Here is a 14,780-nt window from a genome sequence, read left to right as displayed (position 1 = left end):
AGCGTTCCGGGTCCTGCGGAGATACGTGTACCAAGCGTCCCAGAGAAGCAACGTACTTCTTGTACGGTTCCCACGTCTTGTGTTCCGTCCACCTGTACTTCCGCGGTACATCCTTGTACAGTAGATTGACCGTAGCTTCTGGGTTACGCGCGCACAGCTTGAAAAACTCCGTCAGCATTGATCTGTCCCCGCGGTTAATCAAGTTGTGAAGCTGGGGGGTCGTCGCTTGGTCGCGATAAGCAACCATGCTCATTCTTTCCAAGTGGATAGGTAGCGTCACGACAGAATGTGTTGATCCTTGTGTTGGATGCATGAATAGCCGCATGCAAGCTTCTACCGGAGAAATATACCTCCCAAGGAGATACTGAAGAATTTCGTTCGCCCGAATTTCTTCGCCTTCAATCGTGATTGTCGTCATGTCCGAGCCCTTGTAGACGTACTTGTAGATGTACTTGATGGCCTTGTTCGTGGCACAAACCTCGACGTTAATGTGGCAGTTGTATTTCTGCGACAGGAACGGATTGTACGGGACCACCCATTGATTGATGGTCGTGTTGTTCCATACTTTCCCCTTATGGCACAGAATTCCATCCGGACGGCGACCACGCTTGTACGTGGGGTATTTGTCGGGGGTCATCACCGTTTCGTCCGCGAGCGCCTTTGGAAACTTCTTGGAACACCTTCCGTTCTTCATACACGGGCAGTTCGGGTTCTGTTGACCACAGGGTCCATGCAGCATATTAGAAATCACCGTATCGTACGGCTCGGGGTACTTCTCTTTATCCGGGAGCTCCGAGGACACCAGCTTATCGACGTCTTCCTTGGTAGTGGGCTTGTCCTCCGGACGCAGGATAAGGAGTATGTGGGCTAGGGGAAGACCACGCTTCTGATATTCCACTACATGGACTCGAGCGGCTTGAATCCCCAGCACACCCTCATCGAGATCCTTGTTAAGAGCTTTTAGTTTCTCCATGAACACGCTGGCCACGATGTCCTGTCGGTCGGATGCCTTTTTCCCACAACGTAAGTTTTCCTTGATCTTAGGCCAGTTCGGGTTGCATGTCATCGTAATGAACAGGTTCGGGGCTCCTGTTTCACGGACGATAGCCATGGCATCCAAGAAGCGTTGGTACATGTAGCGGGGACCACCTGTAAACTTCGGAGGTATAATTATCTTGCGTCCAACCTCACCCGCATCTGGCTCCGCCGACTCCTGCTCCGTATAATTCCCACGCCTACGTATGGCCGCCTCGTCGTCAGCTGTCATTCTGTGGATTTCAACAGACTCGCCACGCAACGCGTCCGTGAGTCCCTGGAGGGTTTCCAATCGATACTGGAGCTGGTTCTTCTTGATGAAGCGCAGGCGTTTTTGTTCGCATTTAGCCCATTGGTCAACGCAGTATTGCTGCGTCAGTCGCCCACCGCGCAGGATAAGCGAATTACTAACCGTCCAGTCGTAAAGCAGATACGCCTCATATTCCCGAGCGGACATGGTTAAGGAGTCACCGTGGCGATCGACGGGATTACCAACGTAGGGGATATCGTAAGTCCAGCCATTATCCCCGTACGGAAACAGTAGAGGGTACTGCAGCGGGTCGTAGGTAACGCTCGTCTCAAAGATGCGCTTGAAACCTCCTCCTGTCGTGTGTAGGATTATATCCCGATGTTCAGCCGCGTTTGTATCGATCACAACGGCTGCCACCTCCGATGCCGTTGGGGTGTTATGCGTACCCGGATTCGCATTCCGTGTCACGTGCAGACGCAGCTTAAGGTGATCCCCCTCCGGAAGAAAATTTCTCAAGGCTAACGACGGGTCATGGTCATCAACGTCTTCCCCTGCCGAGCGGCGTCGTTCGTGCTCCCTGATGGCTGCTGCATACGCATCCCAACCACGATCTATCAAAAATCTACGCGCGTTGATAAATTCTTGTGTATACGGGTTGTGCGCCACCATCATCTGGTCAATTGTTTCCATGACGGCACGATCGAGGCCTTGCGTCATGTTCATACGGCTTCGCACACGTGCATCCATGTCTGGATCGTTAAAGTAAACTTGGGCATACATGGAGCGACCGAAGGTAGGAGGTAGTAACGATCCCATGCGATGACACACTGACCCTTGTACACGGAAGTTGTAGACACCATTCCGTGTCACGCTTTCGTCAACGCTTAGAGGCCGAGACCGCGAAGCTCCCATGGACGTAAAAGCGAATACGTTGTTGTAGGCCCGGATTGACCGCATGAAAGTCGGGTTTTCGAAAAGTGTTAGAAGCGCATCAGGGGCTGTTCGCGAAGTCGGAACGAACACCAGTCCGTTACGACAACAGCATCCGTCTGTCTCTTGCGGAAACTTCCAAGCGTTGCAGTAGTGACAAACTCGCTCGTTCTCCCCGTTGTCGTCAGTGTAACGCGTGAAGTAGTGGCGCCCCCCGGAAACGCTGGAAGGGTCAAAACTTTCGTGGTGTGCGAGGCCCTTCTTATACTGCCGAGACCGCCGGCGGAACCGCTCGTGCTCTTTTCGCTGATCCCTTTGTTCTTCCGTCATGGCTTCTCTTCGAGCTCTGTGCGCGGCTGCGTCCCGATCACGCTCTGCTTGACGCTGCTCATACGTCATGTCCCCTCTGTGGTCTCTCCGTGAAGCCGTATTTTGATCGCGCTCAGATTGGCGCTGCTCATACGCCATGCCCCCTCTGTGGTCTCTCCGTGAAGCCGTATTTTGATCGCGCTCAGATTGACGCTGCTCATCTGACATGCCTTCCCGGCGAACTTCGTGCTCCACTGCATCGCGAATCCTTGCATTTTGACTGGCCTCCTCTGGTCTTGTGGCTCTGTGGTTGGCTTGCGCGTCGCGGCTATATGCTCGATGAACTGAGAGGCCTTCTGGCTCCAGTCGACCCCGTCGGACCCTCGCTTGTTCGGCATTTCGGTCCCGATCTCGAATAACCTGGGATTCGGATCTGTTAGCTCTGCGTATGCGCTTTCTCTCCGCGTCTTTCTCTCGTGCCCGTTGTTTTTGTGAACTCGTCATAGCAGCTCGCCTGACGCGGGCTCTTTCTGCATCACGCGCACGTGTAGCTGCTGCGCTATCGTCGACCGTAGGTCCTGACATTCCAATCTGAAAGTCGTGGGTATCGTGTTGTCTGTTGCGACGCGTCTCCTCCTCGAATCGTCGTTGATACTCCGCAGGATCGTCTTCTTCCGTATTCTCCTCACGCTCTACCGCCGGACCAGAAGCTCTCATCTGTCCGGATTCAGTTGGTGCTGGGGTTTTAACTAACTCGAGCTGCTCCAATTCTTGGATTGCCTTGCGATAGCGGGCCTCTGCGCTACGAAGCCTCTGTTTACGGAGATGTCTTTCCTTACGCGACTCTTCGTGGGATTGGGATGCGTTCTCACGCCGGGCTCGTTGTACGCGATCATCTAGTTCCTCGCGGGTAATTCTAATCATTGAACAGGCTAGTGATAGTTAATTGTACAGCAAAGCCCGCTACTCAGTTGTTGGGAAACTTTTTCCTTTTCCTCGGGGCTCTTGCCATGTCCTCGTATCTTGAGCTGGACTGTCGCCTGCTTTAGATAGAACAAAATCACATTGACTGTTAGACTCGAAAGTCTAAGTGCACTGGGAGCTATTCTACAGCTATTTTATGAATATAAGCACCAGAGCATGGACACCTTAGCTTAAGCAACGTGGTATTCGAATAGAGCCCCGAACTTTCCTTTCCAGTACTAATCCAGAAGCCCTCTGTGAATAGAACACACCACTGTCATTTCCATCCCGGCTCCTCGGATTACAAACAACTTAGGGGTATCGTCACTCCAGGCGGCTTGTTGGTCCAGTCAGCTTTTGCTTAGGCCCTCCCCTTGGCCGACGTGTTACAGCCCTCAGCTCACGGTCCGACGGGTCCAAATTACCTTGCACGGCTGTGGACCAAGCAGCTGTACATGGTAATTCAGACGCCGCATCGCGCTGTTGCCTCTTGGGTACGTCAAAGCTGTTGCCTCATCCCTGTTGAGTGGTTGCCCAGGTCTGTTCGATACCGTCCAGCCCTTCAGGTCATATCAGTAGTATGCACAGGGTGTCCGAGAACGACCCAGCCCCTCACGGGGCTCACACAGTTCCGAAAATGCTCTAAAACTGTCTATTATGACGCTATGCTATCTAAGTGTACAGGCGCGGGGCTCACTCATGCTCTTAAAGTGTTTTTTTGTCTTGATCTCTTGTTCTTGAGCTGTCCTTGCACTTGGTCTTGGGCTCCTTGCTCTTGTGAGACCGACTGCTGCATTCCTTTCCGTCCCGCCAGAAGTGCTCTCGCAAAGTGTGTTTTGATGTGGGAGCTCACACTTTAAGAGCACCTCTGTATTGCGGGACTGTAACGATTCTTCCGCATGTGGCTGCAACTTCGGTTTGGCCAATTGGCAGCACGCGCCACTCGCTTTTGGAGCGTGGACACTCGCGGTGGGTCTAGGACCCCTAGGCGCGTGCATGGTGGTAGACGCTCCCAGTCACACCCACCCCAACCTGATTGCTATCGCTACCAACTGCCATACCACTTTGGAGTCTCGGGGCAAGCCTCAGACTGTATCCTGAGAGGTCTCTCTTGAATATATAGTAGGGCAAGGAGCCCCACGCCCGTACATACATGCATATACATCTAAAACTACCCTACTGCTATTATACAGCCAGCGCACCTTGTCCTCTCCGCGCAGTCGCTTAAAAATCCAATTTTGTGTTTTGAATGAAAAGTGAGTCGAAAAATATTGCCCAATCAGGGCGCGAGTTAATTGCGTCACGCTTTTGGATATATTTGTAATTTTGGCATAGTTAAGTCGAGTCAGAAAGGTAGGCGCGGTCGGAAAGATGGGAGGAAACTCTATTGGAAAGGCCGGGTGTAGCCATGCGAAAAGGCAGGAAAACGCAGCAAGAAAGGAACCGGACGGACTTATTGACAGACGGACGGACAGACACGCTGCAAGGTTAGGGGGCGGGAAACTAGCGGTCTGGGCGTCCGCTCCGCGGACGCTAGGGCATGGTGGATTGGTGTAGAGAGAGCTGACCTCCTCCGCTGCGCTACGGCGGATGAAAGAACATTCTGAAATCAAAGCTAAATGTATTATATGTATTACGTGCCCTACCAAGTCCGCGTCCCAAAGATCTCCCTGTACACAATATTGTTGGTGTGTACGTTCCCGTCCTCATCGATGGCCTCTGGATCCACCGCAATCTTGATCGCCTTCCTTGAAGTCACTCTCGACAACGCCACATAAAGCTGCCCATGTGCGAAGACCGGTGATTCCAAGTAGATACCCACGTGGTGGATCGATTGTCCTTGGGCCTTGTTGATAGTCATGGCAAACGCTGGAACCACGGGGAACTGCTTACGCTTGAGTTTGAACGGGAACTCCTTGTCATCGTCCTCACTATAAAAGACGATCCGAGGAATGAACACCTTCTTACCCTTGAACGGCCCGGACATAATGCTGGCCTCTATGCTTCTCTCGCGCAGTGACACAACCCGAAGCCGCGTTCCGTTGCAAAGTCCTGCGTCGCTATTCAGGTTTCTAATCATGATGATAGGTGTTCCAACCTTCAGAACAATCCTGTGCGGAGGGATACCGGAGAAGTTAAGAGAGTTCAAGAACTCCTGCTCAAACATGTTTGCGTCCGCGACCCCTTCGAGGCTGTCCACCGAGAGATACTCCTTCGTTTCACCCGATAGCCGTTCCGCAACCATGTCGTTGATACGCCGAACACTTGCATTTGTGGGGGCTAGTATGGCCCGCTCAACGAAGTATTCATCGGGTAAATTCTCAGTATCAACGCCCGGGTACACCGCATCTATCAAGGCGTTGACATTGCGGACTCGTCGGTCTTCTTCAACTTCGTCCAAGTCTCGCTCGTGCTCCTCGTCCGCCGGAGGTAGTAGCCTGAAACTTGGGGGAGGCTCCATATCCGCATCTTCTTCATCAGAGGTAATTTGTTGTACCCGTCGTTCTGGGATGATACACATGTCGCGTGGAAGGCATATGTCGCCATCACCGATCTCATGGTTGACTGGATAACGGCCTTCTCCGATTTGAAGTATAAATTCAGAGAACTCTGCTAGCTCAGCCGCACTGGCCGCGTCTGGGGCGGTGTGGACACGCATGTTCTCGGTCAGCCGTACTTGACGCAAATGCTCCCATAAGGGAGAAGACTTGAAGCAAGCTTGAATCGTCTCCGCACGCGTAGCATCCTTCAGTACAGGTAGAATCTGGCGGTGATCACCGCTGAACACCATTACCTTTCCACCGAACGGCTCCAGCTCGTTCTTCATGATATCCCGAAGCGACCTGTCAACAGCCTCAAAGCAAGCTCGGTTCATCATCGGCGCTTCGTCCCAAATGATCAAACTCGCGCTACGAATCAATTCGGCTTTTTGGCTCTGCCATGAAAGGCTGCACGTCGACGTCTCTGTTAGTTTGAGGGGAATCCGGAACGTTGAATGCGCGGTATGACCTCCAGTTAACAGAGTGGCCGCAATCCCACTCGATGCAACCGCGATGGCAACCTTACGTTGCATCCGAACGTGAGCGAGTATTTGCTCGAGTAGAAACGATTTTCCTGTTCCACCCGGACCATCCAAAAAGAAAAGCTTCTCCCCTCCAACCGGTCTGCTCACAGCAGCAATAACTTGGTCAAAAATATCCCTCTGGTTGCTGTTCAAGTGGTCTGCCTGCTCCGCAACATGCTCCAGTTCGTTTTGGGGGTACGCGTCAATCTCTTGCTGGACAACATCAACAGACGCTGAATCCGGGTCGTCTACTTGAGCGGATACATCGTCGTAATCGGCTAGCAGAGGAAGGCCGTACATGTCGAGGGACTTTTGGTTCGAAACCAAGTAATCAGCCAAATTCTTCAACGCCTTGTACTCCGCCATTAAAAGACGCACCTCCTCTTCGCGTACATTAAGCCGGTCTGCGTCTCTTTCCTCCAAGGCTTCCGGGAAGAATCCTCGGAAAAATTCTTTCTGAAACCTCAATCCTATAAATTCTTTGGCATTTACCACGCCATGAGTTAAAAACACAAAAGATAGTCGCAAGAGATTGGGGCTAACTGGTACGGCATCTTGACCTCGGCGGCTTCGCGTAAGCAATGTATCCACTCGTCGTCATTTTCCCAATACCCAAGCGCCAAAGCGGCTTGCTGATATGTAGGATGTTCCGTACCATCAACCCGTTCGAAGATCCGCAAAGGACTTAGGTGAGCGTCGGTTACACAGGAGAAGTCGCAAGTAGAAGCGTTCCGGGTCCTGCGGAGATACGTGTACCAAGCGTCCCAGAGAAGCAACGTACTTCTTGTACGGTTCCCACGTCTTGTGTTCCGTCCACCTGTACTTCCGCGGTACATCCTTGTACAGTAGATTGACCGTAGCTTCTGGGTTACGCGCGCACAGCTTGAAAAATCCGTCAGCATTGATCTGTCCCCGCGGTTAATCAAGTTGTGAAGCTGGGGGGTCGTCGCTTGGTCGCGATAAGCAACCATGCTCATTCTTTCCAAGTGGATAGGTAGCGTCACGACAGAATGTGCTGATCCTTGTGTTGGATGCATGAATAGCCGCATGCAAGCTTCTACCGGAGAAATATACCTCCCAAGGAGATACTGAATAATTTCGTTCGCCCGAATTTCTTTGCCTTCAATCGTGATTGTCGTCATGTCCGAGCCCTTGTAGACGTACTTGTAGATGTACTTGATGGCCTTGTTCGTGGCACAAACCTCGACGTTAATGTGGCAGTTGTATTTCTGCGACAGGAACGGATTGTACGGGACCACCCATTGATTGATGGTCGCGTTGTCCCATACTTTCCCCTTATGGCACAGAATTCCATCCGGACGGCGACCACGCTTATACCTGGGGTATTTGTCGGGGGTCATCACCGTTTCGTCCGCGAGCGCCTTTGGGAACTTCTTGGAACACCTTCCGTTCTTTATACACGGGCAGCTCGGGTTCTGTTGACCACAGGGTCCATGCAGCATATTAGAAATCACCGTATCGTACAGCTCGGGGTACTTCTCTTTATCCGGGAGCTCCGAGGACACCAGCTTATCGACGTCTTCCTTGGTAGTGGGCTTGTCCTCCGGACGCAGGATAAGGAGTATGTGGGCGTGGGGAAGACCACGCTTCTGATATTCCACTACATGGACTCGAGCGGCTTGAATCCCCAGCACACCCTCATCGAGATCCTTGTTAAGAGCTTTTAGTTTCTCCATGAACACGCGGGCCACGATGTCCGGTCGGTCGGATGCCTTTTCCCCACGGCGTAAGTTTTCCTTGATCTCAGGCCAGTTCGGGTTGCATGTCATCGTAATGAACAGGTTCGGGGCTCCTGTTTCACGGACGATAGCCATGGCATCCAAGAAGCGTTGGTACATGTAGCGGGGACCACCTGTAAACTTCGGAGGTATAATTATCTTGCGTCCAACCTCACCCGCATCTGGCTCCGCCGACTCCTGCTCCGTATAATTCCCACGCCGAGTCCTACGTATGGCCGCCTCGTCGTCAGCTGCCATTCTGTGGATTTCAACAGACTCGCCACGCAACGCGTCCGTGAGTCCCTGGAGGGTTTCCAATCGATACTGGAGCTGGTTCTTCTTGATGAAGCGCAGGCGCTCTTGTTCGCATTTGGCCCATTGGTCAACGCAGTATTGCTGCGTCAGTCGCCCACCGCGCAGGATAAGCGAATTACTAACCGTCCGGTCGTAAAGCAGATACGCCTCATATTCCCGAACGGACATGGTTAAGGGGTCACCGTGGCGATCGACGGGATTACCAACGTAGGGGATATCGTAAGTCCAGCCATTATCCCCGTACGGAAACAGTAGAGGGTACTGCAGCGGGTCGTAGGTAACGCTCGTCTCAAAGATGCGCTTGAAACCTCCTCCTGTCGTGTGTAGGATTATATCCCGATGTTCAGCCGCGTTTGTATCGATCACAACGGCTGCCACCTCCGATGCCGTTGGGGTGTTATGCGTACCCGGGTTCGCATTCCGTGTGACGTGCAGACGCAGCTTAAGGTGATCCCCCTCTGGAAGAAAATTACTCAAGGCTAACGACGGGTCATGGTCATCAACGTATTCCCCTGCCGAGCGGCGTCGTTCGTGCTCCCTGATGGCTGCTGCATACGCATCCCAACCACGATCTATCAAAAATCTACGCGCGTTGATAAATTCTTGTGTATACGGGTTGTGCGCCACCATCATCTGGTCAATTGTTTCCATGACGGCACGATCGAGGCCTTACGTCATGTTCATACGGCTTCGCACACGTGCATCCATATCTGGATCGTTAAAGTAAACTTGGGCATACATGGAGCGACCGAAGGTAGGAGGTAGTAACGATCCCATGCGATGACACACTGACCCTTGTACACGGAAGCTGTAGACACCATTCCGTGTCACGCTTTCGTCAACGCTTAGAGGCCGAGACCGCGAAGCTCCCATGGACGTAAACGCGAATACGTTGTTGTAGGCCCGGATTGACCGCATGAAGGTCGGGTTTTCGAAAAGTGTCAGAACCGCATCAGGTGCTGTTCGCGAAGATGGAACGAACACCAGTCCGTTACGACAGCAGCATCCATCTGTCTCTTGCGAAAACTTCCAAGCGTTGCAGTAGTGACAAACCCGCTCGCTCTCCCGATTGGCGTCTGTGTAGCGCGTGAAGTAGTGACGGCCCCCGGAAACTCTGGAAGGGTCAAAACTTTCGTGGTGTGCGAGGCCCTTCTTATACTGCCGAGACCGCCGGCGGAACCGCTCTTTCTCTTTTCGCAGCTCCCTTTGTTCTTCCGTCATGGCTTCTCTGCCAGCTCTGTGAGCGGCTGCGTTCAACTCACGCTCTGCTTGACGCTGATCATCCGTCATGTCCCCTCTGTGGTCTCTCCGTGAAGCCGTATTCTGATCGCGCTCGGATTGACGCTGCTCATCTGACATGCCTTCCCTACGAACTTCGTGTTCCACTGCATCACGAAACCTTGCGTTTTGACTGGCCTCCTCTGGTCTTGTGGCTCTGTGGTTGGCTTGCGCGTCGCGGCTATATGCTCGATGAACTGAGAGGCCTTCTGGCTCCAGTCGACCCCGTCGGACCCTCGCTTGTTCGGCATTTCGGTCCCGATCTCGAATAACCTGGGATTCGGATCTGTTAGCTCTGCGTATGCGCTTTCTCTCCGCGTCTTTCTCTCGTGCCCGTTGTTTTTGTGAACTCGTCATAGCAGCTCGCCTGACGCGGGCTCTTTCTGCATCACGCGCACGTGTAGCTGCTGCGCTATCGTCGACCGTAGGTCCTGACATTCCAATCTGAAAGTCGTGGGTATCGTGTTGTCTGTTGCGACGCGTCTCCTCCTCGAATCGTCGTTGATACTCCGCAGGATCGTCTTCTTCCGTTTTCTCCTCACGCTCTACCGCCGGACCAGAAGCTCTCATCTGTCCGGATTCAGTTGGTGCTGGGGTTTCAACTAACTCGAGCTGCTCCAATTCTTGGATTGCCTTGCGGTAGCGGGCCTCTGCGCTACGAAGCCTCTGTTTACGGAGATGTCTTTCCTTACGCGACTCTTCGTGGGATTGGGATGCGTTCTCACGCCGGGCTCGTTGTACGCGATCATCTAGTTCCTCGCGGGTAATTCTAATCATTGAACAGAGTTAGTCGAGTTAATTGTACAGCAAAGCCCGCTACTCAGTTGTTGGGAAACCTTTTCCTTTTCCTCGGGGCTCTTGCCATGTCCTCGTATCTTGAGCTGGACTGTCGCCTGCTTTAGATAGAACAAAATCACATTGACTGTTAGACTCGAAAGTCTAAGTGCACTGGGAGCTATTCTACAGCTATTTCATGAATATAAGCACCAGAGCATGGACACCATAGCTTAAGCAACGTGGTATTCGAATAGAGCCCCGAACTTTCCTTTCCAGTACTAATCCAGAAGCCCTCTGTGAATAGAACACACCACTGTCATTTCCATCCCGGCTCCTCGGATTACAAACAACTTAGGGGTATCGTCACTCCAGGCGGCTTGTTGGTCCAGTCAGCTTTTGCTTAGGCCCTCCCCTTGGCCGACGTGTTACAGCCCTCAGCTCACGGTCCGACGGGTCCAAATTACCTTGCACGGCTGTGGACCAAGCAGCTGTACATGGTAATTCAGACGCCGCATCGCGCTGTTGCCTCTTGGGTACGTCAAAGCTGTTGCCTCATCCCTGTTGAGTGGTTGCCCAGGTCTGTTCGATACCGTCCAGCCCTTCAGGTCATGTCAGTAGTATGCACAGGGTGTCCGAGAACGACCCAGGGCTCACACAGTTCCGAAAATGCTCTAAAACTGTCTATTATGACGCTATGCTATCTAAGTATACAGGCGCGGGGCTCACTCATGCTCTTAAAGTGTTTTTTTGTCTTGATCTCTTGTTCTTGAGCTGTCCTTGCACTTGGTCTTGGGCTCCTTGCTCTTGTGAGACCGACTGCTGCATTCCTTTCCGTCCCGCCAGAAGTGCTCTCGCAAAGTGTGTTTTGATGTGGGAGCTCCCACTTTAAGAGCACCTCTGTATTGCGGGACCGTAACGACTCTTCCACATGTGGCTGCAACTTCCGTTTGGCCAATTGGCAGCACGCGCCACTCGCTTTTGCAGCGTGGACACTGGCGGTGGGTCTAGGACCCCTAGGCGCGTGCATGGTGGTAGACGCTCCCAGCCACACCCACCCCAACCTGATTGCTATCGCTACCAACTGCCATACCACTTTGGAGTCTCGGGGCAAGCCTCAGACTGTATCCTGAGAGGTCTCTCTTGAAAATAAAGTAGGGCAAGGAGCCCCACGCCCGTACATACATGCATATACATCTAAAACTACCCTACTGCTATTATACAGCCAGCGCACCTTGTCCTCTCCGCGCCGTCGCTCAAAAATCCGATTTTGTGTTTTGAATGAAAAGTGAGTCGAAAAATATTGCCCAATCAGGGCGCGAGTTAATTGTGTCACGCTTTTGGATATAATTGTAATTTTGGCATAGTGAGGTCGAGTCAGAAAGATAGGCGCGGTCGGTACGATGGAAAAAACTCTATTGGAAAGGCCGAGTGTAGCCATGCGAAAAGGCAGGAAAAAGCAGCAAGAAAGGAACCGGACGGACTTATTGACAGACGGACGGACAGGCTGCAAGTTTAGGTGGCGGGAAACTAGCGGTCTGGGCGCCCGCTCCGCGGACGCTAGGGCATGGTTGGTTGGTGCGCGAAGTATCTTTTAGGATAGGTAGTATTTGCCGATGGTCGCCACAAATATCAATATTATGTCTTGAAATTGTCCCGCTGAGCTCTTTATGATTTTAATGAAGGGCCTTTCCACTATCTTTCGCATGCATTGATCATACTTGCATAGCTGACGCACTTACTGACGTATGTACATAAATACGGGCCGACAGAGTGGCGTAGGTCCTTCCCGACTGGCATTTACTGGTTCCTAAATGTATGCCAAACACACAAAGCCACATGGCTGTAGACAGATTATCAAATTGAAGTGGTGTTTTGACTTAATCTGAAATGTAGCTCATGTACTGTACATTTTATGAAGTACATTTGCTGCCTACTTATCAACTCGGCGTGCTATTTGATATGTCCGTGCATATATCGCAAGGTCGCTAATGAGTGTGTATACCACGCGCTCGTGAGAGCCAAAACCTATGTATAGGGTCACTGTCGCTCTCTTGGTACATTTGCGTCGTCGTGCTGGCTTACTGTGCTTACGTTTCTGATGTACCAGTCTATATGACCAGGCGCGTTACTAACTCGGCACATGCCATACCGCAGAGATACATGATAGATGACCGCGCGGCGGGTACACGTATAACCATCCCCAGCTCTGATCCCGACCAATTTGAGCAGGGCACTAAAGTACGGTACTGCGTACAGACACATCAGCTTGCCACATCCACTTGTATGATCTGCATTACCGCACACATGCTCGTGTCTGTGTAGACAGCAAATTATTCGTCGCGCGTAGAGCTCACTCCATACTGTAGTTTAATTTATGAGCGCACATTACTGGAATATACACCGTAAGCGTTGATGGTACACGTAGCACGGATTTGCGTGTGTCCAAGTGAGCGAGTGTACTTTTCATCTACGGTGGCGCCTATGTGGATAGGGACGGTCAGTTTGCAGCGGTACACAGTTGATAGCACGTGCTAATTAATAAATGAAACGTGCTACGCTCTGTAGGTGCGTCAAAACGTTTGGCAGTGCCAAAGGCAGCTTGCCATATGTGCGGCTCCAACCCTCGCACTGTAGTCGGGTATACTAAATACACAAATAGGTAAGAAAATGGGGGCCTAAAAGGGTATATTTACCAATTACTTTCTCTTCTGCTGCTTCTTTTGCTCGATGTACTTGACGTTTCGGGCGGTCAGCTTGCGAGGGAAGCTGCGTCTTTTTCTTTTCTTGGGGTACCAGTCAGGACCCATCGCCTTGACAGGCTTTCCTGGCGGCGTAATTCGGTTGAATCAGGTGGTGGAGGCTTTTTCTCCCAAAACTTAACCGCTTTTAGGCCGTTCTTGCAGGCAATACAGCGCCGCACGATGTCCCGTCCGCTGATTGTCCGGAAAGCGTAGCCGTACTGCAGCTTCCCGCAACCGACGCAGCGCGCCCGGGTATCCGTCGTAGACCGCTGCGGGTTCAGCAGAAGCGGGTCAATCTTTTTCCTCTCTCGCTTGCTTGCACGTAGGGCCCACCATTTTGCAAACTGTGAGTAAGTTAGCAACATATATTGCTCTAACCAATTACTTGCGTCCAAATATTAGCCAATAGCATGGACATATAACGCGGATATATATTTTTTAAAACCAAATATTAAAAAGTTGATATTTAATATTTTGGTTTTGCTATAATAATACCTTTATCATATTTCCCAACAAATACATACTTTACATGCAATATAAATTGACTAAAACAATTATCTATCGTGCGCGCATGCATTCGTCGGGTGCAGTGCACGGGAGCAGATAGCGCAATGACCGTGCAGCCGCGCGCCTTCGTTGCTCGGTGGCAGTGGTGAGTGCCACGTAAAGTAAGAAATAAATATTTTCGCAAAGTCCCTACAAAAAGCGCTGGTCGTGAAGCCTACTTTAAAATTAAAAAATACTATCGTCTCTACTTTAGAAAGTCTGTGGAAAAAAGCATCGCCAAGCTCTTACAAATGCGGCCTGTGAAGCCCATATTAATAATATCAATACTACTAATATCGTCTTTACTTTGAAAGATGTGCGGAAAATAACATCCCAGAGCTCTTACAAAATACTGGTCTGTGAAGTCTACATTAATAATAATAAAAATCTCTACTGTATTTGAGAAGTGTGCAGAGCTCTTAGAAAATAAAGTGGTTACTGTGCCCGATTTGCAGTACATACGACAGGTTTTGCGTCAATAATCAAGTATGCCTGGCTGTTTGCAACCAATCGATGCGTTTCGTGCTCGGCAGAAATGTTTACCTTACGTCCAATCGCGAGGGCGAGAGGCGGTCTGATCGTGCGACAGATCCAGTCAGTGTCGCAGGTCGGCAGGTATTGCCCAATCAGGGCGCGAGTTAATTGCGTCACGCTTTTGGATATATTTGTAATTTTGGCATAGTTAGGTCGAGTCAGAAAGATAGGCGCGGTCGGTAGGATAGGAGGAAACTGTATTAGACAGGCCAAGTGTAGCCATGCGAAAAGGCAGGAAAATACAGCAAGAAAGGAACCGGACGGACTTATTGACAGACGGACGGACAGGTTACAAGGTT

This window comes from Phytophthora infestans, genomic scaffold (genome assembly GCF_000142945.1).
Source record: "Phytophthora infestans T30-4 supercont1.1 genomic scaffold, whole genome shotgun sequence".
In the NCBI taxonomy this organism is placed as follows: Eukaryota; Oomycota; class Peronosporomycetes; order Peronosporales; family Peronosporaceae; genus Phytophthora; species Phytophthora infestans.
This window is presented reverse-complemented; position numbering follows the sequence as displayed.